At 35.1% G+C, this 27,919-nt stretch overlaps 1 long non-coding RNA gene across 1 annotated transcript in view; it reads right to left on the bottom strand.

Moving 5' to 3' along the window:
- Positions 1–22,980, bottom strand: part of LOC306802398 — a 34,697-nt gene extending 11,717 nt beyond the window's left edge. Inside the window, exons 1-2 of the long non-coding RNA XR_013774350.1 lie at positions 22,821–22,980; positions 21,840–21,901 (exon numbers count right to left, since the gene is read on the bottom strand). This is a non-coding gene — a long non-coding RNA (uncharacterized lncRNA). The remainder of the gene's footprint in view (positions 1–21,839; positions 21,902–22,820) is intronic.
- Between the last annotated feature and the right edge of the window lie 4,939 nt (positions 22,981–27,919).

The following is a 27,919-nucleotide window of genomic DNA, read 5'->3' as shown; positions in this document are numbered from 1 at the left end:
GCTAATTTTCCATTTATCTATACACTGTCTCTTTTTTCTGATCCAAACTCATTAGTCTCCATTTATCTGCATTTGTCATCCATGAGCCAGGTGAATTTATATTTTACATCATTATGCACTGCATTGCTTTTCTTCATTTATGGTTCTTTCTAAGCACAGCTGATGGAGTATTAGAAACTAATCCCAATCTCACCAAATTGCTATATTTCTTTTTACTGATTTGAAGAAAAGAAACACCGAGGTTGGTCCCATACAATTTATACAGTTAACTACAACAACTTGGACAAGTATTGGTAAATCACAAAATCTTCATTAATTGCTCTACATTCACAAATTATCAACCATAGATCATTGCTCACATTGTCCCGAGATTTGCCGTTCTTTAATTTATTTTTTTTTTTAATTTCTAGACTGATTGGCATCCCATGTCAAAGAAGAAATAGACATGATGTGTTGAGGCATGTAAGCATATACCTCAAATATCAATAATCCTATTTCACATACCTTCAGTGCACTTTCTTATCTCAGAGTGAATGGTTTTATTTCCTTAGCACAACTGTATATATTGTGGTTCTCAGATGCAGGTGCAAAACTCTGTGAATACTCAATGAATGGCTACACAAATGGACATTGATTTCTATTCTGCTAATACATAACCTTATCGTTGATTTTTTTATTCAGTTTACAACTATATAATTCAATTGAATCATATTGTACTGCTTGGCAAGGTATAGAACTCTGATTATAAATCAGATACCCCTTCACATATCTGCTGGAAGCACAATTCGCTGTATATAAAACAGTTTTTGTATGGATTTCTGTTCTTGTTTATCACTACATTCCACTCAATCTGATCAAAACACCATCATAAAAGTCACTGATGATCTTAAATATGCTTTCCTACTGACTTATACTCTAAACTCTGCTGGCTTATTTCATTTAATTATTTATTTATTTATTTATTTAATTGTCTTTTCTCACAAGGAGGAAAATCCTGAGTTTTGTTGCCATGATCTTTTGGATACTGTATTTAGCCCATTTGTAATGAAGTCTGGCCTGTAAGATTTATTCAGCAATACCTGAATTTGCAGGCAGGCACAGTAACTAAGTAAATCCTGAAGACAAGAAAATATATTTGTCCTTTAAGATGGGCAGATACACTCAACTGTAAAAGGAGCGTTTGAAGGTTTGGTTCACATCAAATCCCCTCTGATTCTGTAGTACACATTTTTACTTGCATACTGCAATTGCATAAATAATTTTTTAGGGAAAAAGCTAGTGTATAATTTTCAGAGCTTATTTAACAGTTATTTAAGCAGTTATTTTAATATTTATAATACATTTAATCTAGAAGGCAGTTAGATCCAAGTATCTTGATAAACTGATATTGATTTGTTTAACTGTCCTAAACAAAATGGAGAGTAAAGTTTCTTTGTTGCTGATTAGTAAATGTTCTGTTTTTTCTGGCTTCATTTTTTAAATGTTTGGCAGAATGTTTGGAGGAAACTGAAGTATCTGTTGAAAACTGAAACATTAATTTCTTTAAATTCTATTTTCATGTTAGCTTTAGAACTATGATCATTGTAAAGTTTAGTACTCACAAAATATAATTATGAGATTTCCAAAAAATATATTTAATAGTTCCCTTTAGAGAATATGAAAGTTATTTTAGGAAGAAGTAATTATGAATTATACACAGTGACATCTTTAATATTCATGTGAAAAATGCACAAGCAAATGTGAAATTTATGAAAATCCCCAACCATTCACTGTTCCTCAAAACTGAATGAAGTCATAAAATTGCTACTGGAATATTCTCAGAAGGCCTCAAATGTACTTTTCAATTATATAAGAGTCATTCACCATCTGTCAACCCCCATATCTGGTCATTTATCTATATGATGACTCACTGCAGGGTGCGGTAAATATCACCATTATTTAATCAATATTCTGCCTATTTGCACCCCTCTTGACAGCTTGTGTCCATATCATTCCTTCATTGTCAGCTACCATGAGCACAGCAAGAAAGGCATCTCTGGCTGCTGCCTCATGGCAGCTGCTGCCTTTGGACACATCTGTCCTGCATCCCCCCCATCATCACTGAGCCCATTCTCATTGCAGCACCAGGAACCACCAAGCTGCTCCAGCCCACACTTCTCCCAAAGGAGGAATGGAATCTTGCCCAAGGAAGTTGATATCTTGACAAAAGACAATCATGTGATATAAAGAAAGGGTGAAAAGGAGATGCTTTTTTCCTTTCCCTGGAGATAGAGCATCTCCATGGAAAATATCCACAAGGTTGGGTGCAAGGAAAATTGCATGGATGTTCCTTATTCCTCACATAGTTAAAGTTGTTCCTTGTGGGAGAGAATTCCTCTTACTCCCCTCATGCAGATCCTAGAACCAGGTACACTGGGGAGTGGAAATCCCTGAGATTACTATTTAAAAGCTGTCTGCAATGCTGAAATTTGCTGAGTATGAAATCTGAGTACCTTGCTATAACCAGTATGGGGAGGGGCTGTAGAGGGATTAGAGACATGACACATTGTGAGGCAGTGTGCAAGGGCTGCAGATACCTTTGGAAATAATCTTCAGCTACTATACATCACAATTTCAAATTTTATTAAGTCATGCAATTAAAATTCTCGCAGAAAATCAGCATATATTACTGCAAAGTCATTAGTTTGGCATGCAGTTTATCTTTCCTTGAAATCTGGTAGTTGCAAACCATCCATTTTGTCTAAAAAAGTTGAGAAAGGGTCTTCTTTGAAGTCAATTTTTCTCTGTTTGTATGCTTTATGCAGGTAGCGAGTCTGAATTAACATAATCAAGGGCTCTTTATTCCTATGTGTGATAGGAATCTGTTGAAGAAAAAAGTTTCCATATGGAATAACTAGTCATTGAACAAGATCTCCTGGATACAATAGCCACTCTTGGAGGAAATACTTACAAATAAACTTTCACTAGTGAGGGTGAAAAGGAAGGAAAGCAGTACAATGTTTCTTTAAGCAGAGTAAAGAAAGAAACCCTCATTTGAAACAGACCTCCATTTGGTTAGTTAAATTTTACAGTGGCATAAAATATGGTTCCTAGATTTTTTATTAAATGACTGTAGAGTTTTGAAATGTATCAGAAGTGAGGGTCAGCTATATAAATGTTAATTTCACTGGTAGAATGAAACAATTTAAAATTTAATGAGAAATGGTTATCTGAAATGGGAATAAGAGAAAAGTTATGACAAGTTCTAGTGGTATAGGTTTACAGGTGTTAAGATTTAACCCTGCTGATGAGAGAGGTTGAAACAATTGTCATCAATAATCCAGAATAATAAGGATAATGGCATGAAATTCATAAATCACCTTCTGTTTGCAGCCAGAGTATCATAAATTGTTAATCTCTGACATTAGGTTAATCAGTGTACACAGACCCCAGAGAAGATTTTCCAGACCTTTTCCTCTTCTGGCTTGTTTTCTGCCTCCACGGAAGGAAGAGTCACCTTGGAATTTGAATGATCTTACTCTTCCCTCAGCTCAACACAGAGCATCCTTCTGTCAGTGATGAAGTAACAAAACACCTTTCTCAGTTATTTTAAGTTGAATACTCAAAATCAGAAGTGCCTAAAATATAGGAAGTGATTAGTATTCTAGGAGGCGACACCATGGACACAATGCTTCACCTTATATACACAAAGCTGGTAATAAATATAAATGAGGAGATAGGCTACAGCTAAACTATGCAGAAGAGATGTAAGAGATTAATGTATGTTAATAAATTTCCCTTGAAGTAAGGAACCATAGCCAAGAAAGGAAAACTTTTCCTAATGATATTAGATAGAAAAAATATGGATCACAATTGCTGGCAGAGATTCTAAATGTAGCAATTCTATCTGCTTTTGAGCAATTTTATTTCCAGTATCTGGCCAACATTAGTATCTGATACACATGAGTGGTCAAAACTGGAAACTGGCCCCCAGCTTTGAATATGAACTTTAATACAAGAGCACATTCACTTAAAATTCTCAGAGAAGACACAGAAAAAATCCCAGCAATTCTGACTTCAGGTTCCAGCCCAAGACTGATCATCAGGGATCTCCTCCCTACTGCAACAAAAGTAGCAATTAAAAGAGGAAAATCAAGTCATCCTAGAAGGCCAAATGTAACCTAGGCAACTTGAGAAATGTATGAGGAAACAGTCACAGAATACACATCATGCACTTGTGCATTCTTGAAAATGCATAAGCATTAAAATACTTGTTTCCTTTAAAGAGAACAATAAGTTCTGAAGCTTGTTGTATGTTATTGTTAAAACCTGGCAATTGATGCAACGTTTTTAATGCTTACATAAATTAAACAAATATGAATGCAATTGCCTTGAGTGAGTTGAGACTTCCTCAGAGAACTCTAAGCAGATACATTCTTTCTTCTAACAAAGATGCAGATGAAAACGGCCTCTTGCTCAATAATAAATTAAACAGAATGGTTATCCAATCTGTTATTTCTTTGGTTTTTTGTTTCTTTTACATTCCTAGCAGAATAAACAGAATCAAAGCCTAAAATATGCTAAAATATTGCCTAATATTTGCTATATTTTTTCTTTTTTTGCTATTGTTTGGAGGAGCAATAATCTAAGAAAAAGAATTATACAGCTTTTTCCTGACTTTGAGAAACTGAACTCTTACTAACTCTTCAAATTTCTCATATCTATATGATGTAATCACATCAAGGAACTCTAACTGTTAGTAACCTTTTTAATTGCACAGAGAGCTGCAAGCCAAATTACCTATTTTGCAGGCTTTTGCTTTGTGAAACACCAGCCAGTGAAACATCAGAAACAGATTCTTAGAAACTGTAAATGCTAATAACCTTTTCATGAGTAATCTTTCCAATCCCTGGTACTTTAGTATTCTGTCAATCTTGACAAGACCAATGCTTCCAGTTAAAGAGAATTAAATGAAGTTGAAATCAAATTCTACTAATTTAAATTGGACACTCCCATTTTTGAATTGCCTGTATAGGCATTCAGTTGTTCTGAGACTTCCTGCTGCATTTTGTTCAGAATAAGACCACTAATTCACAAAGTTTAGTTCTTTAGGCTCTATACTTCAGCATGATCAATGTTTGGTGCATGCATCTGATTTAGATTTAAGTCTCATTTTACTGAAAAGCTAGCCCTAAAACTTTGTAAAACTCCATTTTAGGATAGTGCCTTTAAGCAGATGGTTGAGCTGGTTAAGAAGTTAGGCTTTCTGAGTCAGTAGACCATTTTTCAGTAAGGATGTAATCCATCCCAAGTGGTCTAGACATGTCACTCCTTTCTGAAGTTTGATAACCGTTCTCCTAATTTATCAAAAATTGATAATGTGCTGGTTAGACATGAGTAGAGTCAAAAGAGTAGGGGTTATGTGTTAAAGAGGTAGTGCAAAGTTACTACTCAGCACACTTGACACCTGGTGAGATTTCTTGCCATTTATTAAATACCAAATGGTGACATTTAGGAAGGCAAAAACCACATAACCTGCTACTAATAAGCTGCCATGATGCTATTGCCTATATGAGCATAACTAAAATAGCAGCAGATATGTTTATGTATACACATGCATAAACACACATGCACCAGAAGCTACAAAATCACTAAGCCATATGCTGGTCCATGTATTATTTAGCATTTTATTACTCTTTTATCATATTCTATCTTCAAAAGGTTATGACATGTACGACTACTCATCCACTTTGTCCATTCACACTACTTGGCTCTGGGATATCTGCTGATACTCATGGGGATACTGGACTTTGATTTTGTGTATGTTTAGTCACACACCCTTTAGAAAAAGTATTCATGGGCAACCTGCTGAAAAATTCTGTAACACATCAGAATGTGATAGAGATCACTTTTTTCTATTTTTTTTTTTCTCGTCATTTTATGACCACATTTGCTTTTTCAGGACTTATGTTTCCAGCCTCTTCTAAAACTCATTTATTGGTCTTGTTGATCTGTAGATGTGTGATATGCACACAAGAACATCAGCAATAGACATGCAAGATTTTGATTCTATGTATTGATACTTTACTAAAGAGGTAACTGAGGGGAGATGTGGATTGTCTTTTTCTGGCCATCAAAGTAGAAAGGATTTGGTAACAATGGACCTTGTGCAAAACTGATTTACTTAAGGTTTCTTTTTCTATTAATTTTCAGTTTAATACAATTTGGGTTAAAGTCATTTCTAGTGTGAGAGTGTTGCGTATTGACCAGAAGGTATTTTTATATAGGAACTAAGTATAGTACACTGCTGATAAAATGGACCACAGATGATTTGTTCCAGATATATAATGCATTAGTCTTTCCTTGGACTATTTTTAAACTGTAATGTTGTTTGGGAATATTTGCTTGTAAATACTGATGATATATATTCTTCACTGTCATGTATCCACTGCTTGGAATTATTATTATTTTTTATATATATATATATACTGCAGATGCAGTACAAGAATAAATGAATGGGGGAAAAGAGATGTAAAATAAGAATGGGCAGAATTGAATGGTTTTTGATGTTCATTCTAGTGTGAGCAAGTTGTCTTGGGAGCTATATGAGGACGTGATCTGCCAATGCCAGCTTTTGTAAACCTGAAGAGTTTTTGCATATGTATCAGAACAATAGATTAAAAAAACAGGATTACCTTCTTTGCAGTTTTCTCTTTCAATAGCCTACAAATAAGCAAATAAGAACAGGGATTTTTGCTAAAATAATGGTAAAATACAGGCTTGAAAAAGGCAATTATTAGTTCTTATATTTGACAACTTATTAGTAAGAGATGGCAAACAAATAGATCATGAGTGATAAATTATTAATGGCTTTTTGTAGTTCATAAAAATAATGAAAGTGTAAACAGATAAGAAGGCTTTCAGGAAATACTGGGACAGCCTCTGAAGATGGATGCATAAATCACATCTGCTCACATGGAGAGAAGACCCAACAGAGTCTAAAAACTGTAAGTAAATGCACAGTTCTATGTACAAAGTGCCAGTTAAAAGATTTGTTTCCAGGTCTTTAGGCTGCTAACTCTGCTTTTATACCCCTTAATAAGCTGCAGGCTAAGGTTACCAAAGGAAGAGATATAACTGTATGAGTGGAGACCCTGAATAGAAGCATATTCAGAAGCAATACCATGGCCAGTATGATTAGCTCTCTGTGAATTAATGACTGGTACTTCTACTAGGATGTCAGGGATTCCTAGAGATCAGTACTAAATCAGTGTGATGAAGTTTCAGAAGCTTCTGGTATGCCTAAAAGTTACTTTTGGGATGAATCATCAGGCAAAAGAAATCAAACATTGTGAATTCACACAAATGCTTAAAGGTACTGCCTGTTTGAAGCTAATGTCATTGCAAATGACTTTAAAAGCAATACATAATTATACAAGATTTCTAGCTGTGCTGTGACATTACCTATTTGCTGCCATCCACCCAAATTTATAACCTGATCATCAAAATCAAGTGAGATAGAACAGACATAAAATGGAGCTACAAAAATAATTTAGCCCAATCTTAATTGCAATGCTTTATCATTGTCCAGTGGGCATTGCAAAAAAAAATTAACAAATCTTGCAGAAAGATTAATCGGTACCCAGTAATAAACTCAGTCTCCACATTATACATAAAATTAAACCTAAAGTTTCCTCATGAGACTTGGGTTATTATTTAAATACTTGAATTATTATCACTTTAGTGTTTTTATTCTGCAGATTTTCCATTTTTGCTTTAGCTTTAGATGAAATCCCATTTGTGCAGAATTGTCTTGACAGCCTCAAGAACCATGAAACACGCAGTGCTCAGTGGTGCTTTGTGATGAGCTTGGCCTGCAGCGGTCTCATACCTTGCTTCTCTCATCAGGAGAAGGCAGGAACCTGATGAGGTTCCATATGGATCTGTCTGCTTCATTCCACCCAGCTCTTTCCTGAGGGGTACAGAGCCCCACCACTTTAATCCATCCTTTCATCTTAGTGCAATCCTGTTGTGAAAGGAAACCACTGAATGCTGCTGCAGTCATGTGAGCAAACTGGTGCTGAGAGTGACAGTGTTATGGTGGGAAGCACTGTGGGGTCACTTTCAGTGGGAGAGGCTCGAGGAGCAGCTGCAGGGTCAGCTCCAGATGGTGGGGGCTGAAGTGCTGACACTTTGCATACAAAGGGCCCAGGGACCTGTGGCCCAGCCAGGTGACTGGACACTCAGGGACACAACAGGAGTCAAGGATGCCAGACTTTTGTCCCCTTATACTGAAGGTATAAAATCCTAGGGTTTTCTTTTTTTGGGCTCCTGCACCTAGATTATTGCATTATTGAACCAAGATTAAAGGATCAAGACATATGAGACTCTGCTATGGGAAATCTAGGACTGAGCTAGTAAGGAAACCTGGTGTGACTGTGTGAGTGTGTGGTCCCAGCTCAGTGGTGTGAGTGTGACTGCCAGAGCAGCTCCTGGATGGCTGAGCAGGTAGGTTCCCCTAACAGGGCTGTGTCTTCAAGAGATCAGTGCAGAAACCAGCTGGGTGTCCTATGATGGAAAGAACCTCATGATGAACCCAAACTCCTGAGAGATGAAGAGAAACATCCAGTACCACAATTCAGTTATTTATATCTTACCCAAAACTTACTTTGAGCATACACAAGTGACTCAGAACTTTGAGTGAGGAGCTGTCTGTGTTAAGCATATTCAGAGCTGAAATCTTTTTTGAAAACAAACCCTGAGTAATTATTTTCTTTGAAAATATGATAGTAGCAAGCCCACATTTTTAAATGTTGGCCTTCGCTTGAAACTATCATAGTAATTCATAAATACCAAGTAGGTTCATACCTTCCTTGTTCAGAAGACCTAGTTATCTTCCAGGCATGTGGCACAGCATGGTAGGCATTTACAGCAGGTGAGTGCAGTCAGTGCAGGTAAGTGCCATCAGGAAGGGCTTCTCATCATGTTTTCCTTGCTGGTGTTGCATGGAAGCTTGTGAGATTTCCTAGAAAGGCTGGAGGTGAGAAAACAGGAGGCTAATTTATGGGCTTTAGGAGATACATAAAACTGGGCTCTCCTAATTTAAAGGGGCTTCTTTCTCAAATAGATAATAACATATCATGTCACCATAGGAGTAGCAGCTTCATAACTACAAGATGCAGAGAAGTATTTCTCCTTCTCACAGATCGAACTGGCAAATAATGGATGTTTGCATGACATGATGAATTCAATGGGTATGTTTAATCCCTTTGGCAAAACACATTTCACAGTTTCTGACAAGAAACATCCATTAACTGCTCTTCCTACCTTCTGGTAATTTCTTTCCAATGTCTTTAATTATCTTATTGTATGGACTTATTGTATGACATTTTCTTAAAAAATGAATGGAATTTTATCAAATGCTTGAAGGTACTACCTGTTTGAAGCTTAATCAATAAAACAAGCAAGTGGAGATATTAGGGAAATGCAAATAAAATTAGACAAAATTGCATAAACAATAATCAACACGTTTCTTACAAGATCTTAAGTTTAGGTATAAGAAGGGGTTTTGCAAAAGTTATCAGATGACCATACGAGTCATTCATTTCAATGTGTGGGCTGAGATCTGGTGGTGACTAAGATGTTCCTTGTTTATCAGCTTAAGTACTTTTTTTTGGAATGTTCTCCTCAAGTGTTATCTATACTAGAGAAATTTCTCAAAGTTATATTGTAAAAATTCTAGTAATGAAGTAATGAACTTGTACATGGAAAATATGGTAGAGTTGATGAATGTCAGCAACCTGATGGTGTCATATTATTCATTACCCCATCTTTTTCTATGGATGTGAGTTCTTGAAATTATGGAATATTTGGTTTGAGTTAAAAATAAAATATTATATAAAACCATCAGCAATAAGTACAACAATAAGCAAGAAAATACTAAATTACAAAATTACATGCTACAATAAAATGATAAACTGCAAGGCTGGCTTTTCATCCAATGTTTTATGGATGTGCTGAGACTTTATAGTGTCTCCTGCTGTTAACAGCTCTTGGGCTAATTAGCAGATGCTTAAAATCTTAAAGATTTGGCCCAGAATTGCTAATTACCTCCTCTATAGCCCAGACTGAAGAGAGGCTGTAAATACAAGGTATGTGCCATGCACCTTTCAGGCATGGACTCATCATTCATAAGAAAAATCATGTGAAAACCATGAAGTTTTTTATTTCCTCAGGATGTTTTTATTTTTTTAAAGAGGTTAAGATCAGGTCACATTCTCACCTCTGATCTCACATTTCAAGAGAGATCTGATGAACCTGATAGTAGTGATACCAGCTTTTAAGTGAATAAAATCTTCAAAAGAAATGCTTGACAGTCACAGAAACAGCACCCATGCTTATAAAGAGCAAAGCTGCTCATTGTGTTAAGTGGTGTCCATGTAATATTTATGTGCTGTTTAACACAAACACATTTAAATCCTAGAAAAACTAACCAAGCAAAGCTCCTCATTTATAATGGAAGCTTCATAAAGTGACTTCCTTAGCTAGTAGGCTGACACTTTGTTTGGAGATGACTGAGATTTTATAAAGCATTTTAAAAAATGCATCACAAAGCACTGACAACTGACTCATCTTTGAGAAAAAAGTCTTTCTCAACAACCTACATTTTAGGGATGTATCTACAAACAGGTACTTCTGTGTGAACGTATGTATAGTACAGGAGACACAGTCATGGTTTGAATTTCTGTGCCCAGTTTTATAATTTTTTTCACCTACTTTAACAACTTCTTTGTGGAATGAACAGAAACACCTGCCTTCAGTAAATCTAGTTTTTCTAATACTATTATTAAATAATCATACCTCATGTAAGGCTCTGATGGATTTTTTTTTTATCTCCAATGTTTTTTACAAAATAAGTTATTCTTGTTAGCTCAATTTAACAGCTGTCAAAATTGGGCCCATGTTGCTTAGAGTTCCATTAGTCATGGTGACTAAAACAGTTATATCTATTCTTAGTTCAGTCCCACACTATCTAACAACTCAAGGCCTAAAAAACTCCTGAGAGTATGGAGTGGTTGTTCATGCCAGAGGTAACTGTTCCAGAGGTCCCTGGAAGGAAAGGATCATATCAGTACAATTAGAGGTAAATTCTGGTGAGAGCATTTTGAAGAGTCTCCTGAAAAGAATGTTCAACCTCTCTCAGGATCACCCCTCCACTAGAGTTGTGTGTAGTAGTAATACCCAAATAATGGATGTGACCTCTTTCACCAACACAGAGCTAAAATCTGTTGCTAGCTGTGCTGCTTTCAGCTAGGATAAAGCTGTTTTTCATCAAAGAAGTTGGTGTGAGTCAAAGTTTTGAATATGTGCTGTATTGTACACAGGGGTGTTACTGCTGAGCAGTGCACAGAGGCAAGGACTTTCCTGCTTCTCACACTATCCCACTGAACACCTGCTGCCCATCAGTGAGACATAGTGAATGAATTCCTGGTTCTCTTTTGCCTCTGAATATAGCTTTTGCTTTACCTATCAAACTTTCCTTATCTCCACTCACAAATTTTCTTACTTTTTCTATTCTCTTCTCACCCCATTCACTCTCAGGGGTGAGTGAATGAGCACCAGTGAGGGTCTTGTTTGCCACCTTGGGTTACACTATTACATTGACCTAAAGGTTTATTTTTGTTTGGAATACTCTTAATGCATAATTTTAGGATTTCAAGTGCTGTTCAACACAAGAAGTGTTAGCCTTTTTTGGTCGTGTATGTTTTACTTCAGTAAGCGGTGAGGAAATACATTTTGTTAATCAGTATCTGACTATTAAAAGTATCTTCATACTGTAAAGATATGAACTGCCAAAGCCCTTTTCCTTTTAATAATCATCCTTGTATTTTTAACATCTAATCATCCCAATGAATCTTGAAGATGTTGCACATAGATACCTCTATTAATTTCTTAGTGAATTTTTATGCATTTCTTATCAGTAAGCTGAAACCATTCCCAATTGAGTTAATTTGATGCACTTAAAAACATACTAGAAATAATGACTAAGCAGTACATAAAATCATAAACCTTAACAAGAGTTAGGGGGCATTCTATAGTGTATTTTATGTCTGATTTTTATCCACTGGCTCAACTTTTCTACTGCACTTTATCCTGATTTAAAAGGGCACTGCTCATTATTAGAGACACTGCTGTCTGCATAGTTTCAATGTCATACAGAAATAAAATTATTTTTCCCTGAGATTGAGGGTCTATTTTTTCAGACAAATATGCAGGCCATTCAAATGCTCAGGAAAGGGTCCAAAAACAACAGTAGCTAAAGGAATCTTTCACTTATAGGACAAAAATCTGGGGTTTTGCCAGTAAAGAGAAATGAAAGCTCTTACGGCTTTAAATGGCACAATTCACAGACGTGTGCTTATGAGAAGAAAACACAGTTTGACAAGAGAAAGAAAAGTTGAAAAATGATATATGTATTCATTGTTATCTTCCTCATTGACACTCTCCTATCATGTCTGCATATATAAGCATTTTTGAGAACTCCAAATTGAGTATATTTTATGTTGGTTCAGTCATGGTTTCTGTCATAGTTCTAGTAGGAGTGAATAAGATCATTGGTTTTGTACAAGGAAAGTGCTAATTTAAGATTCTAAGGGATATTAAAACCCTTATCATTTACAAAGAAAAAACAGAGTTTTGGCTCTGGAGAAGCTGTGACTTGTCTGGTTACTACCTTATTTATAGATTTATTGGATTTATTTCGTATTTGTACTTAGTTGGTGTTTAAATGTTCAATGTTAAAAAAAAAAATTAAATTTACTTTGATTTTTGGAATATTTTTCGAAGACACTAAATGTCCAGAAAGATGAAAAAAAACCATCAAAATAGGTGTTTGAAATGAACATATAAGTTTACTATCAGCATTTAGGATTCTGCTTGCTCATAATTTTCTCATATGGAAAACTTCAGCATTAAGCAAGATAAATTATGTCAAAATAAATCTGTCATTCTCTGTCATGCTGTTTTCTTGTTTGAATTGCTGTTGCATGGTGTCAGTCATCAATGTGAAATCTGTGAAAATGTATGGATCAGAAATGTTCTATGAATGCTAGTTATTCACCCAGCAGGCATATTTCTTTGTGTTTTGTAATTTAAATACAAAATTGTGTGTGACCTGTGGCACAATTCAGTGCATTGATCAATGCATAATGAAGAATACTGAAAATGTGGACTGAGTAACAAGCAGTAGCAGAGGTTGAAACTACAGCAAGTCAAATAATATTTGAATGTTTCTTCCTAGCTTATGTTTTGAAGTGGAAATAAAATTCCTTTATTATTTACATATATATAAACAAACTCCCTGAGAAAGGACAGACTTGAAGCAGATACAAATGTTAGAAATTAAGTTACTGCATTTTCAGATCCCCATGGATTCCTGGAAATTCATTACTGTAACAGTTTTTATATTTTTCTGTCTTTTGTCTCATAACTCATAACTCTACTGTTTTATTATTTAATGCATTTCTTATTTTCACAAATAGATGGCATTAAAACTCACATCAGACTTTCTGCAGAAATCTACACAAAAATCTTTGAATGGATTTAAAATGGAAGGGAAAAGAGGGTAATGTGGAAAGTACTAAGACCAATGTAAAAGCAAAATATGAAAATACATTAATGATAATTTAAAGAGAATAAAGAGGCACCATTGTTTGTGACTACATTAAAATTTGAGTTCTCTTTTGAAAGTTAAGCACTTAAAGAAGCTAAGTTAAATTCTCTAATTCTGATCTAGCTAAATGGAAATAAATAATTGCAAATGAACCACAGAAAACCCAATATTTTATTTTATTTGCTCTCTGGTCAAGCTCCCACAGAATTTCTCTCTCTTTTTTTTTTTCTCCTATTAAGGGGAAATTACTAAAAGCCTAACTTATATATGTGTTTCTCTCTCTCCCTAATAGGATAAGATTAGAAAATGAACTAACAGCTGTTACAGCCATAAGAGTCTGGCCATATTAAGCCTAACAAGTGGCCTAAAGGTCTGGGGATGTTTATAAAAGCTGGAGCATATCAGGGTATCTGCAGCAGGCCATTAAGGGTAGCAAAATTCAAAAAAGAAGGCAGGGTAATCAACATATATATGCAGAATAAAGTGGCAAGACATGTCTGCTTCCTAATGTCATAGATGACTTAAGATTTTTTAGCTCATTATATATTTTTCATGTATTTGTAGATTTGTAGATGTTTAATATATACTTGTAAGTTTTCTAGCACTTTTCCTGTCCTTTCTCAGAATAAGCTAACCCTTACTAAAACAGTTTTAAAATTCCTTTTAGTCTTATTTCTAAGAAAATAACTTTTTATAAGGACATATAATTTTTGAAAAGGACATTTGTTAAGTCATTTTGTTTTGCACCAGAACTTAAGAGATATAAAAAGAAATGGGGTAAAGAAGACCCTTTACTAACTCTGAAAGGCTGACCCAAGGGTGAGTTACTGGAACAATTGATCTCCTACTAGATGTACTTGCTAGACATATTTATTAACTAACCTTAAAAAAAATTGTAGAAATCCTTTATCATGTGTGCATATAGCCATATTTGTGCACCTGAAAACTTTCATTATATACCATTTGGAAAGTTTAGGGATTTTTGATAAAGATTTTATATTTTTTTATCCCTTGTCCTGCAAAAGTGATACTTCAGTGAGTGTCAAGTTATGGGTAGCTTTATAAGGGAGGATAAATCCATTTGCAAAGGGAAAAGACAAAACAGATGTTACGTTAGATTATACCTGAAGATAAAGCTTTAAAATACTTTTTCAAAGTATTCAAAATGTTTTGCCAATTTGCAATGCATTTTGGTATTTTTAACAATTTTATGTTAGAACTTTTTTTAAAACTCTACTATTTACTTTTTGTTTAATCTGAAAAGTTAATGCCAATTATACTGATTTCTTCAACCTGAAATATCTAAATAAGTGAAAAAAATTCTTTGGTCAGACTAAAGCACAGTGCTTTACAATCAGTACTGTTGTGCTCTGCTGGCTCTTATTTTCTACTTGCATGCAGCAAAGCAAGTACAAGCTCTAAATTAAGAGATTTCAATTTTGTCTGCAAACAGTTTTTTAAATGCATTTTTGTTTCTGTGGAAAATACCCTACCTATAGACATTATACTATAGAAAAACTTTAAGATAATTAATAGTTTAAACATAAACAGATTAGTAATAAATGAAACACAGATAGATCAATTTACTCTGGGAAGCTCTGGAAAAATGGACAGACAAAAGTGCTTAGAAAGATGTAGGAAATGTCAGTGAGTTTCAGTGTGAATGGGTGAAAGTCAGTAGCAATTTAATAAGAAAATCTATTTCTTTCCAGAATAGAAAATTGGAGCAATATTTTTTTCAAGAAAGAAGTCTAGGAGTTGTTCAATGGGGAGCAGGAACTTCTGCTGCCCAAAGAACTGGGGAGAGGCACAGAACAAAGGCAGAATATGAGGCATGAAACACGATGTGATGGAAGCCAACAGGACAGAAACAGAGATAGATCTTTTTTTTACTTGGAGGCTGAGGTGGAAATTTAAAGATGATTTGTTATATGCTGATTGAACACTATTTCTTTTTTTTGTTTTTGGTTTGGTTTTTTTTGGGTTTTTTTTCCTTCAAGGAACCACAGAGTTCAAAGCATTTTTAGGCAACATGCATTTAGTGGCAAGAAGTTTAGGGAGATATGTTGGGAGGTGGCAGAAGAACAAAAAAAGAGACTAAGTAGAACTTTTCCTCCCCATATGTAACTGGAAACTTTCCAGTCAGTGTCAAATCAGAAGCAGCCTTCATTTTTTTGTGCTACATGAAGAAAACAAGTTCGGTCAAAACTGTCTTTTGGACTCATCACTGGCACTTGTCTTTGCAGTTGTACACACAAATTCTTAGATTGTCCCCTCGTACCTGAAAATGTGCTTTCCTACATGGGGTCTTTTCAATTGTCAAATGATATGCTGGCCTGTATCAGTAATAGTGTGACCTGCAGGACCAGGGCAGGGATTCTTCCCCTGTACTTGGCTCTGGTGAGGCCACACCTCGAGTTCTGTATCCAGTTCTGGGCTCCTCAATTCAGGAAGAACATTGAGGTGCTGGAGTGTGTCCAGAGAAAAGCAACTAAGCTTGTGAAGGCTCTGGAGCATGAGTCCTACCAGGAGCAGCTGAGGGAGCTGGGGTTGTTTAGCCCAGAGAAGAAGAGGCTCAGGAGAGACCTGGTCACTCTCTACAACTGCCTGAAAGGAGGGTGTAGCCAGGTGAGGGTCAACCTCTTCTCCAGGCAACCAACCACAGGATGAGACGACACAGTCTTAACCTCTGCCAGAGGAGTTTTAAGTAGGACATTAGGAAGAAATTTTTCCCAGAAAGTGTGGTTAGATATTGGAGTGCACTGCCCAGGGAGGTAGTGGAATCCAGGAGGCGTTCAAAGGACTAGATGTGGCACTCAGTGTCGTGCTGTAATTGACATGGTGGTGTTTGGTCATGGTTTGGACTCTATCATCTCAGGGGCCTTTTCCAACTTCATTGATTCAGTGTTTCTGTGATAAAAGTGTGTCTTAAGGTCTTCTTGTCTGGAGCAAAATTTAATAAACCTCTTAAGATCTGGAAAACAGGTTGATTTTTAATATCTTCGAACTTATATCTGTGACAATAAGGGACATTTCCCAGCAGGCACAGTCTGGATCCTTTGGTAACAATGAGTAATTTACTGTTATACAAAATATACTATGAAATTTCCTGTGGTGTGCCTTTTCTATCACTTTACTTTGAGTCTTAATGAAATTTGAACTTGGATTGCTTCTGTCTGAATCTGGATCATTAATTCTGTTTGTGTGATGGTTTATACTTCAGCCCCCTTTTTCTTTTTTTTTTTCTTTTTTTTTTTATTTTATTTCGTATCTAGTGTTGTTTCTTCTGGCAGTAAAACATGGATTTGATTGGAGATTGGCTTTTAATTGAACTCTGTCCCAAATCTGTATTACAATTGTGCGTGAATGATCTTCCATAGTTGTCCCAGCACAGCTGATGTCTTACTTTACCTTCCTGACCTATTCAAGTACTTTTTAAATGTTTTTGGCTTTTTCATCTTTCCTTAGCCTCACAAAGATAAGAAAAACCCAAACCAAATTTTAAAAAAAAAAAAAAAAAAAAAAAAAAAAGAAAAAAAGAAAAAAGGAGAAAAAAAAAAGAAAAATAACTACATGATAGTTATAATCCACTGCCATATTAATAACTTGGTTGTTACAAAGAGTGCTAATATTTATTACAAAATCCAAATATAATTTTTTAGCAACATGAATTTGGTAGGCTGTTTGCTATGTTTCTTCTGTCATACTGATGTCCAGGCAAAGTTGAAAAATTCTTTGTTTAAAGGATTATAGTTTCATTCTGGTACCCAAGCCAAAGTGATTTGCAAAATGTTTTATGAAAATCTCAATTCTTAACAAAGCCTGTTTAAACTTTACTAGATATTTATAGTAAGTCATTACTAGATACTTATATACAGTGCTGTAGTTTATTTATTTTATCCTTTCAGCAAGACTGATGTTTTTGAGCATATCTTTAGCTAAAAAATAGTAGCCATGATGTTTTTCTATCACTATCCAAGGCAGTAATAGTTTGGTGATGTACATAATATATTTTGCTACTGGTAAATATAAGGTGTATTACTTTAGTGTTGCTTTCCATCAGATGTCGTCTGAATGCAATGCACATTCCCCATCCCCCTCCCCTCCTATTGGTTCATAGGATAAAGGTTCAGCTGATTCAAATAAATAACAGTACATTTTATTTTTAACTCCTGCTATAGGCCTTCCATATCAAGATGTCAGTGAACTGAAAGGACAGAGGTAAAAGCTCTATGACACGGGTGAAGTAATATTTTTCTCAGGGGAAAAGCCACAATACAACCCTGCCTCACAATGCTTAGTGGATGGTTTAATTTTCTTTTCAGTGTGTGGTTTCATTCTCTTTTCCATGTTAATAATTCTAACAGACAACTCACCCAAAGCTGCTAATTTTTAGCAGTGTTCCTAATGGAAAAATATTTGTCAATAACAAAAAAGGGATAGTGAAATGTATTTCATTTCCAGTGTACACATAAACATTTTTGAGTTTTTATCTGACATTTTAGGTAAAAAGAGGACAGGAAGATCTCCTAGATCAGACATTATTTGTTAATGCTCTCAAGAATCAGTTTAAAACATAATGCAGAATTCACTTTTGGTTTTGTTTAATTTGGTTTGTAAATTAATATTGCATTGCAATTTAAAATCCATCAACAAAACAAACTTGTATGTCATAGACTGAAAAGGTCTTTGTTTATTAGTGTTCAGGACTGCATCATTTAAGCTGCTTCCACATTTAGAGGGAGATGAAAAGCACAGACTATGTAGTTATATCTTTCCTCCTTTTCTTCTGCAGAGTTTGTGTACCTTATACAAGACTATTATGATTAAGGAGTCAGATTTCCTTCTTGGATGATTTCATTCCTTCACAAAGGTGGTCTCAGTCTCCCACAACAATTTGGTAGTTAGCACATTTGCCTAGAATATGAGTGAGACAAATTTAATGCCTTCTTTTTCAGAAATGGGTCCAAATCCACATCCTAGGTCATTTGGGAGAGCACCAAGAACACCTGCTCCCTACAGTGTTGCAGCACTGACCTGGAAAGGGAATGCAGAGTCCTAGTTCCTGTGAGAGACAATAAAGTCCACATTAACTCTGTTAATGAGTTACATGGTAACACACACTAAGTGTAGCTAGTAAAACATCATTTATTATCAGCATCTGACATACAAAGGCCCATATCAAGTTGATCTTCACTGAGGAGGTGAAGGGCTGTGTATAGATGGGTAGTTTAGCTTTTTTCAGTGCAAAGCTACATTCAATTATGATTTTTCAATTTTCTTTTTAAAATACTTCATTGTTTTCCCCTAAGAAATTGTATCCATTTACATGAAGACAGCAGTACAATGTTGGGAAAATTTCTCAGGTGTCATGACCTTAATCTTTCTCTCAGATACTATAATCCGCAAGCCTCTGCTTTTTTATCTGGACTGGTATTGTATATCCTGATAGCTTTCTTTCTATTCTTATTATCCAAGCAGCACTTCTTTTCAGCTTCTATCTTCAGTTTCCATTAGAGCTCTGAGATTCATTCTCACTCCTCTATCTGCTACAGATTGTCCTCAGGCCACCTCATCTGCTCCCATTTACAGATGGTATCACTAAATACCACCCCTGAACTGACACCTTCTAGATCTTCACATCACACTTCACCTTTTGCTGTCAGTCTGCTTTCTGTCACTGCTGTGCTGCTGCCAACTCAAATTCAGACTGGCAAACTCATGTTTATGCTCCAAAGCCCCGAACATCTCCAGTGAAATGTGATTTGAGTGGCAGATTACCTCTCCTCCACCCCTTTCGATGATAAACATAGAGCCAGTACTGCAATAACAATGACAATTTTTTCTTTCCTATGGAAGAAAGTGTGAAATACATAGTCAAGGTTCAGTTGTGCTACACTGGAAGTTTCAAGTTGAGCAGTCAAGATGGAAAGACCCTTTGTCTGTGAAAAGTGCTGCTGATTTCAGGATCCCTTCATGGAAATTCAAGTGCTGTTCAATTAAGGAAATTATTTCATGCAGAACAGTTTTTTGGGACCATTGATGCTTCTGGACAGTTCATATTTTTATTTCTTGGTCATTATGTTCAGTTAGTGCTTGCAAGGGAATGATGGCAGGGGGCCTGCCATTATCACCAGGTAGAAAATATCAGCTCTGATATCAAAGACTAAATGATATTGCAAGCAGCAGTGAGGAAGATTGCTGCGTGCTGCATTTTTATTACAGATACTGTATCATTGTAATGTATACATGAGGGCTTTCTGTGCCCTTCAATTGATCAAATTATGACATATGGAACTGTTGAAATAATTATGAGTTGAGAATACAAGTATAAAGATTCTCCAGAATTGACTATATTTCTGTAATGTATAATTAAAATGTTCATGTCAGCAAATACCATTGATTACACTTGATAGGATGTTATGCTACTGTTCCATTGAATTGGCAAAGATACTAGCAAAAAATGTTAGTTTCTTAATAGAAAGGCACTGGAAATATATTTCATGTTCTCACTTTGTCTCCTTACTTATAATTTGACTTTGTACATATATTCTTTAAGGGTGAGCACTGACACCCAGGACACTGCTGAAGAATATATAAGTATAAATAAAATGATTGTTTTAAACTTCTTTGGCTTTCTAAATGTGACCAGTCAATGAAAAAGTGAAGCAGTTCGCTCTGTCTTGCATGGTGAATAATGTTCCTTGCCATAATGCTTACATCTGGAAAGTCACTGGCTATCCTTGGCTACATGATAAATCATAACACAAATTTATTTTTTCTCTGTAGACTTAGAAGATACAGTGATTAGGACACAAATTCACTTTATTCAGAACAGTGTAGTATAAGACTGACTTTCTTAAAGCCATTCTTAATTTGTGTCATCCTGTGATCATAAATTGATTTAAGTTATTAAAAGACTTAAAATCTTCTAATATATCCCTTCTAATTTCCTCACCTTGTCTTCCTCAACATTGCTGCTCTGATTCTCTGAATCTGAAATTTTGTATGATTTTCTGCCATGTTCTAGTGCTGGTCCTGGTGAAGTCAGTGATATCCTAGTATTCATACACTCACTATCTAGAAATATATTAAAGATCTATTAAAGACTTTCTTGGTAAAGATATTAATATGTTCTGTACTCAGTAGGCAGATTCCCCTTCTAGGGAAGTGCAATTAAAATTTAAGAGTAATTCTTTTCTTGAAATGGATTTATTAGCTATGGAAGATGTGGGTTAAAACTTGAAAAAAAACAACTACTTAGATCAAATTAGGAAGAAAAGTTGCTGAGTTTCATTCAGCATTCAGTTTTCTTTGTTTTTTTGTTTGGTGTTTAGTTGTTTTTGGGTTTTTTTGAGTTCTCTTTTTTTTTTCCTAAACATGAGATAATGCAGCAAGTCATTGTATTTCCAGTACTTCATCCTGTTTTTCAATGCAGACTGAGATGAAAATGTCTGTGTTCAGGTTTTGTTCAAGTGAAGGATGGCAGTGGAAGAAAAAAAAGAGCAGGAAAGTGTGTTTCCAGTGATTACAGAAAAATCACCTTGTTATTCCCTATTCCCTTTCTTATTGAGCTAAACGTGCTAATTCCAATAGCTGGCCTTCTACCACTGTTCTTTATCTCTGGAAAAGTTCTTATTCACAAAGCACAGTATTTCCCTCCTCATGGGGTGCTGGTATAGCAGGCAATTAGCTGCTGATTCAGTCTTGAATGCCAAGCTGGAAATGACATGACAATTTCAATACATTTCACTCAAAGTTCAATGTTATTCAGCTCAATCCTTTTCAAAACATATTATTCCTTCTTCAAAAAGAATAAAGAAAATACTTTTCTTAATTAGCTCTGCTTGACTCCTGAGAGGGTCCTTTGTCATTAAACTATGACACTCTGACCTCTGATCTTTTCTGTTTAGGAACTTTATGTGTGTTTATGTGTGATTTTCTGTATATGGCATGAATACTGACTGTCCAAATAAGAGAGTTTGAAAGTACTCAGCTGGCTTAAAAAACTCCATGCTTCCAAAAGTTGTGCAATATTTTTCAAGAGGATGTTTCTAGACAATCTTTATGTCACAGTCTTGATGCAGTCCAGCTTCTAAAGGTACTTAGGCAAAATTTCTAAGACACTAAAAATAACGTCTTATTGTAATTTTGAGCATCAGTTAGATTCAGAATAAATTTCTGTTACCTTAATGGTTCAGATCTAGTTTCTTTGTGCATGAGACTTATATTTACCAGTTCTGCAAGATTCTAAAAGGAAATTGAAATCATTAGTGCAAGGACATGGAACTCCACTCAATGATGCATTCATGATTCTTGTGACTGGTAGTGCTTTTCAAATATTCCCTGCAAAAAACCAATTACAGATACTGTAATTTCAAATGTTTTCTAATATCATGGAAGAAAAATTTCTAGAGGAACATTACATACTAATTTATATAAAATGAAAAAGAAAATGGCTGGTTTAAACTGAAACATTTTAACAAATTAATTCTACATAAATGCAGCATGAAGTCATGTGAAACAATAAAGTAATGGATAGAATAAAGTCGGTATGTTTTTTAATTCAGTGTCTTTAGGGTTTTTTTAGTATATTGGAGCATGTCTTCAGAGATAGTGTAAGAATTTGAGCATAACTTTAGGAACATTTTTCTTTTCCACTTAACAACAAAGTGAAGTTTATATTTGCAATGGATGGAGACCATTTAAGTGAACTGCAAGTCTATATGTGAAGATTCTTATATCATTTTGGGAGAATGAATTAATATACTTCATTTAGCTCTATCTAGACATTATTCCTTGGATAGAAACAATCTTAAAGAAAACCTATTTCACGAGAACAGTATCTGTCATCAGCAAAATTGATATCATTAAGATTCAAGAAAAGTTTATTCTTGAGTGAAAATAACTGATTACACAGTTGTGCATTTATTGTAAGCAGATTAATCAAGCATGAAAGATAGAACTTTGTTATTAGCATAAAATATAAGGATAACTGGTTGAGTTATGAGAAATGGGCCATAGATGTTTTACATTCAGGTTCTAGTAGAAGTGGGCCATTAGTATTATAGAGATCACACTTCTATATTTGCTATATGAAAAATATATCAAGATCCATCAGAAATCCTGACAACAACAGCCAACAGCAGTGTCAAGGATATGACATTACCATGGGAGTGGGATTAGTTTAGGTCAGGAAAAACCAACAAGCACTGTGGAGATATTCCCAAAAGTAACCTCTACAATGAACAAACATACATTTTAGCAGGAGAAACTATAGCCAGGAAGAAAGTACTGATCATACTGTGTCTAAAAGATATGGAAACACAGGAAAAGCTTCCAGGGAGTTTTCCAGACCATTCTTGACTTAGCTGATAGAAATTCATAATGTGACATATCCCAGAATTACATTTTATATGACTTTATAAATGCATACAGAGCAGTGTACATCTAATAGCTTACAACTGGACATTCCATATACCTCTAAGTAAGTTCACAGGGCTGGGATGAGAATAGAGTTAATAAATGCTTTGTTTTACCTTTCTCCCAACTGCAAATGAATGCAAGATCAATGGTACCATTACTGGTCTTTTTTCTGCATCAAAGTATTTCTGACAATGTGAACACAATGAGCGTAAGAGGATGATTTGACCTCTTTATTGTAGTGGGATGTGGCAATTAATTTTTTATTGAAATTTCAATTAGCTTTTCTCTTCCCATAATGTTTTACCTAAATCCTATTTTAAGTTCTTACTGAGGTTACCAGAAAAGATCATCTAAGCATGACTGTGTTAAAAAGTAGAGGTAAAGAAAACAAATTATTTCTATTGTGTTCAAAATTGAGGTCACTTTAGGTTAACTGAATCAGATTCCTTGAAGAGATGAAGACTTTCCACATCATGAAGAATCATTCAGAGAATTTTAATTGAAAAAAGAAAGACACAAGCCTTTGATAAAAAGAATAAAATACCAAGATTAGTACAACTGAGCAAGAAAACCTGAAACAGATTTTACAGACTGTTGCCTTTATGACCCTTATGAAAGAAGAATTGCTAAATGAAAAACAATGGAGAAAACCTTGCAGATTACTTTACATTTAGCTGTCTGGCATCCTGGACTAGCCAAAGAACAAAGGAATTAGGTCTTATGTTTAGAATCCTTATGAACTGGAAATACTTCAATGCTAGCAGAAATGTTAAAGAAAAAACTACAGCAAAATAAAAAATGTTTCTCACAGAGAAAATTTTGAATTTCATTTCTCAGTAACTACTTTTGCTAAGTTTAAGATTTTTTTTTCCTTGAAAAATGGTTATTTTTGTTATGCATGTCTTCCTGGAAAACCTAGTAAACGGTATTGTTATATTATTAATGAAAACTTAAAACACTCTTTTTCCAATCATTAGCTGGCTTCAGGCAGAACTCATTTTGTAATGAGCGATTAAGCTACTTTGAGGAAATATGTGTATGTTTAATATAGGAAATCTGAATTTATTAGCCGTTGTATAAGTGGTAAACCAACATTCATACTTAAAATCAGCTTTGCTCAATACCAAAACTGTGTTTAAAAATATAACACTATTGTGGGGTTCTCTATTCTCTGTGAAAATTTATATAATTTCTGAAACTTATTCTCTGGGATGTGATTACATTTAAGAGGGAGAAGTTCACAAATTACATGGTAGTACCTTCCATAATAATGTAACTCATTCTCACTGTTCTGGCTGAGGCACCAATAAATACATTTTCACAGTGATAAAGCCAATGTACCTCATAGGGCATTTAACTCTGTCCAAGAAATGAAGAACAGATAAATATGTGCCTTTGTTGCAGGAAAGCGTTTGCCAACTATTTCAGTGGTATTGAGTTCCTCTCATGAAGTGCAGGGGAAAAAAAGGGCATAAGAGATGATGGGTTGGCAACATTTTAAATTAAAGGCACTGTTGGTTGTCAAAGTCACTAAACTCCTAAAATGCTTATGGATTAGACTCAGAGAATAAATATGAAAATTCTGTTTACTGTCCACAATGCAAATAAAACTCAGGACTTTCATTGGTCATTCTATGGTTTTTGAGGTAGTTACCATCAGAAGAGAAATCATCATCAGAGAATGTCAGCCTTCTTACATTATTAGATCCTTACAGAACTGATTGTTAGGCATTTGACACTACCAAAGTTTAAAGTAAATATTACAGTAACATTATCTGATTCAAGTTTTTCTTTCAACAGTGCAAGGTTTTCTTGCCCTTCATTATCAGTTTAATTTAAAACATTTCAAAGTGCCTTGTGCTCTTACTGCTGGAGAAACTGGTTTTGTTTTCATCTCTACTCCTCAAAGAAGCAGAAAACAGAGAAATAATCATTATCGCGTGCCTACGTTTAAAGAGAGGCATACTGGCATTTCTAATTCTTGTAAGTATATTAGGAAAATGAATATAAGATTTTAAAGCTATCAAAATATCTATATACCCCAAAATTATGAAAAAAAACCCCCTCAGGTTGGCCATTTTTCCTCTTTACATGACACAGGATGTTACAAAGATTTCAAATCCAACCATCTGTACTGCAGGCTGAAAAAAGATCAAATTTGTTTCAGTTTGCATTCCCTTTTCTCAAAATTAGAACGTCATAGTTGTGTTCTTTTTCTACTGCTCCAGAAGCATGATTTTCTGTGTCTATATATTACTTTCTAAGTGGACCAAAATAAGCCTTTTGTTCTTAAAGCATCTTGGGGCTTGGCTTGCTTAAAGAAGAGATGACACATAGTATTATCTGTTTAGGTCATTTTTATCAGTTGCTGTAAGCTGTATAGTTGATATATTTTCAACTATCACACAGGATTTACAGGTAATTGTACTCATGAGTAGGTCAGCTTGCCTTTCATCGTGTACATGTTTTATTACTGTCAGGGTACGCTGATCTTTTTGTTTATCCATAGGACATTTTATTTTGATGTGAAAATTGGTTTTGCACACAAAAGTGAGGACAACCTTTATTTAAATATGTACCAGTCTTAGTTGCATGCCTCTATTTTATTAAGACAAATGTTCTATTCACTGTAATAGAAACATTATCTATTATATGGTCGGTTTCCTGTCCTGGAGAGATGAAGTTTATTCTTTATAAAGCTAACAGGCATAATTCTTCTATGTTTGCAGCCATATTGGAAAAGAGCAACTATTACTGCATCCCTCAAGACTTGAATTTCCTTTGTCACACTTTTCAGTTTGTAGAAATGTATCCTTTTCCTGGGAGGTGCTTTGAACCAAGCTACTTCACCAGGAAGTTCCATGTGAATTTGTTTTTTGCTTAATTATAAGTTCAGAAAAGTTTGGCTTTCCAAAAGAATCATTATTCAGGGAATTATTCTGGGAAAAAAAGAATATAATGCTTTTAATGGATCCTGCTTTTTCTACATGCAACAGTGAATGGCACTATGACTGTCAGGTAAGCATCTCTTTGGGTATGCAGTTGGCATCAACCATGCTTTTTATCCCATTTAACTATCACATTTGACTATTTCCTATGCTATCATTTGTCATTTGTCCATGGCTAAAATTGTTGGCTGCTTTGCTGTCATGCAGGAAAATCTTGATTACATTTAGGACCTGATTCTTTAATTAGTCAATAAGCTCTATTGGTTTGCTGAGCCTGCACAGGTGACTTGGTAAAAGTCACCAATCTTTGTTAGAATGAACCTGTAGATTAAAATTAATTCTTACTTAAAATAAACAAACAAACAAATAAATAAATAATAATTAAAAAATGTTGTTGCTCACTCTGCTTTTTAAAGCCTTTTTTTTTTTTTTCAGATGCTTGGATATACTGATTTCTGTAGGATCAATGGGGCTTTTTAAATGAATATGTATATTCATGAATATCCTCATACATTTGTATTCTGTTGTCCTCATGGTTTGATGACTATATACATATAGAAAAAAATATGAATATCATACTTATTATACTACATAAAGTCCTTCTGATAATGGTGTTTTTAGCAACAGCCCATTGGTTACAGAGTGCACCTGTGACATTGACAGTAGAGAAAAAAGGCCACCCATTGAACTAAATGGGAAACTCAGAATACTGTTATTAAGGGCAATAATGATCAATGCTACTTTTAGTATTCTAGAAGGTCAGTAAAGGGGTCAAATCCCAGATGGGAGGAGAATGAGGAAATGCCTTTTTCTTGGGCTGAAATTCTTTTGTGAGACCATGGTGATGCTACACTCAAATATCCTTGTAATTCATGAAAAAGCGTGGTGGGATAGAGCATTCAAATTGTAGACATGAGCAAAGACACCCATGGTGAACAAGCAAATGTTGAAGTAGCTGTGATCCGAGGAGAAATTTGAACAGAGAGAGACAAAAGTGATGAAGACCCTTTTCCCCCAGGGAAAAAGAAGACCTCTGTTCCCAGAGATGAAGATGATCTCACAGATAGATGGAGAGAGCCCTTGCTTCTGAACAGCTCAACCTTAAAATTAGCCATTCATTAGCCAAAGATCAAGCCCTCAAAAACAGGTGTGGGGAAAGCTGTAAGTCAAGGGGAGGGACTTTCACAACAAACAGATTTTTCTTTCCCCGGTGGCTGATTTGCTGTGAGATTGAAGCCATGAGAGAACTGAGTCTTATGGAGAAGCCTCCATGGCATGGCAAGAGAGACTCACCTCCCTAAGTGAACTGAAGAAAGACTATTTTAGAGGAATAAACTGACTGAAAGTCCCTGGTTTTGTTTCTTTATATTGTCAGTGGGCAAGAAAAGAAGGTGTGGGGGATAGGAGAAGTGTTCTGAAGGTTTATTTTGATTTTCTTATTTTTCCTTTAATTCTGTTAAAGATTTCTTTATACTCTTCAAAGTTTGAACGTGCTTTGCCTTCCTCCTAATCCTATGTCACAGCAGGGAATGAGCAACTACCTCAAGTGGGTGTACTGGCAATTTGGACAACACTAGACCCACTCTATTAATTGGTGGATTGGCTGGGAACCCTCAAATTGGCGAACCAAAACCACTGCAATTGCCTACCCTGTTTTACTGTATTTCACTTCAAGATCTCAATTCCCTTTGATGTGTCTACAAAAAAATAGAAAGGGATTGGGTTATTACGAATAAATTCAACTTTTTCAGAAGTGTCCTAAAATACTTAAGAAAAGTCAGTATATATCTATTTCTGGATCCTTGTTAAAATTTAACAAATAAACTTTTGGAACCTTTAATCTGCCAGATTGGTTGTGTTATGAAGCAATTCCCTGGGTTTTAAAAGAGTGATC

The sequence above is a fragment of the Erithacus rubecula genome (assembly GCF_903797595.1).
Source record: "Erithacus rubecula genome assembly, chromosome: 5".
NCBI classification, from domain to species: Eukaryota; Metazoa; Chordata; class Aves; order Passeriformes; family Muscicapidae; genus Erithacus; species Erithacus rubecula.
Note: the sequence above shows the minus strand (reverse complement) of the source record. Positions and strands in the feature narration are given on the sequence as shown.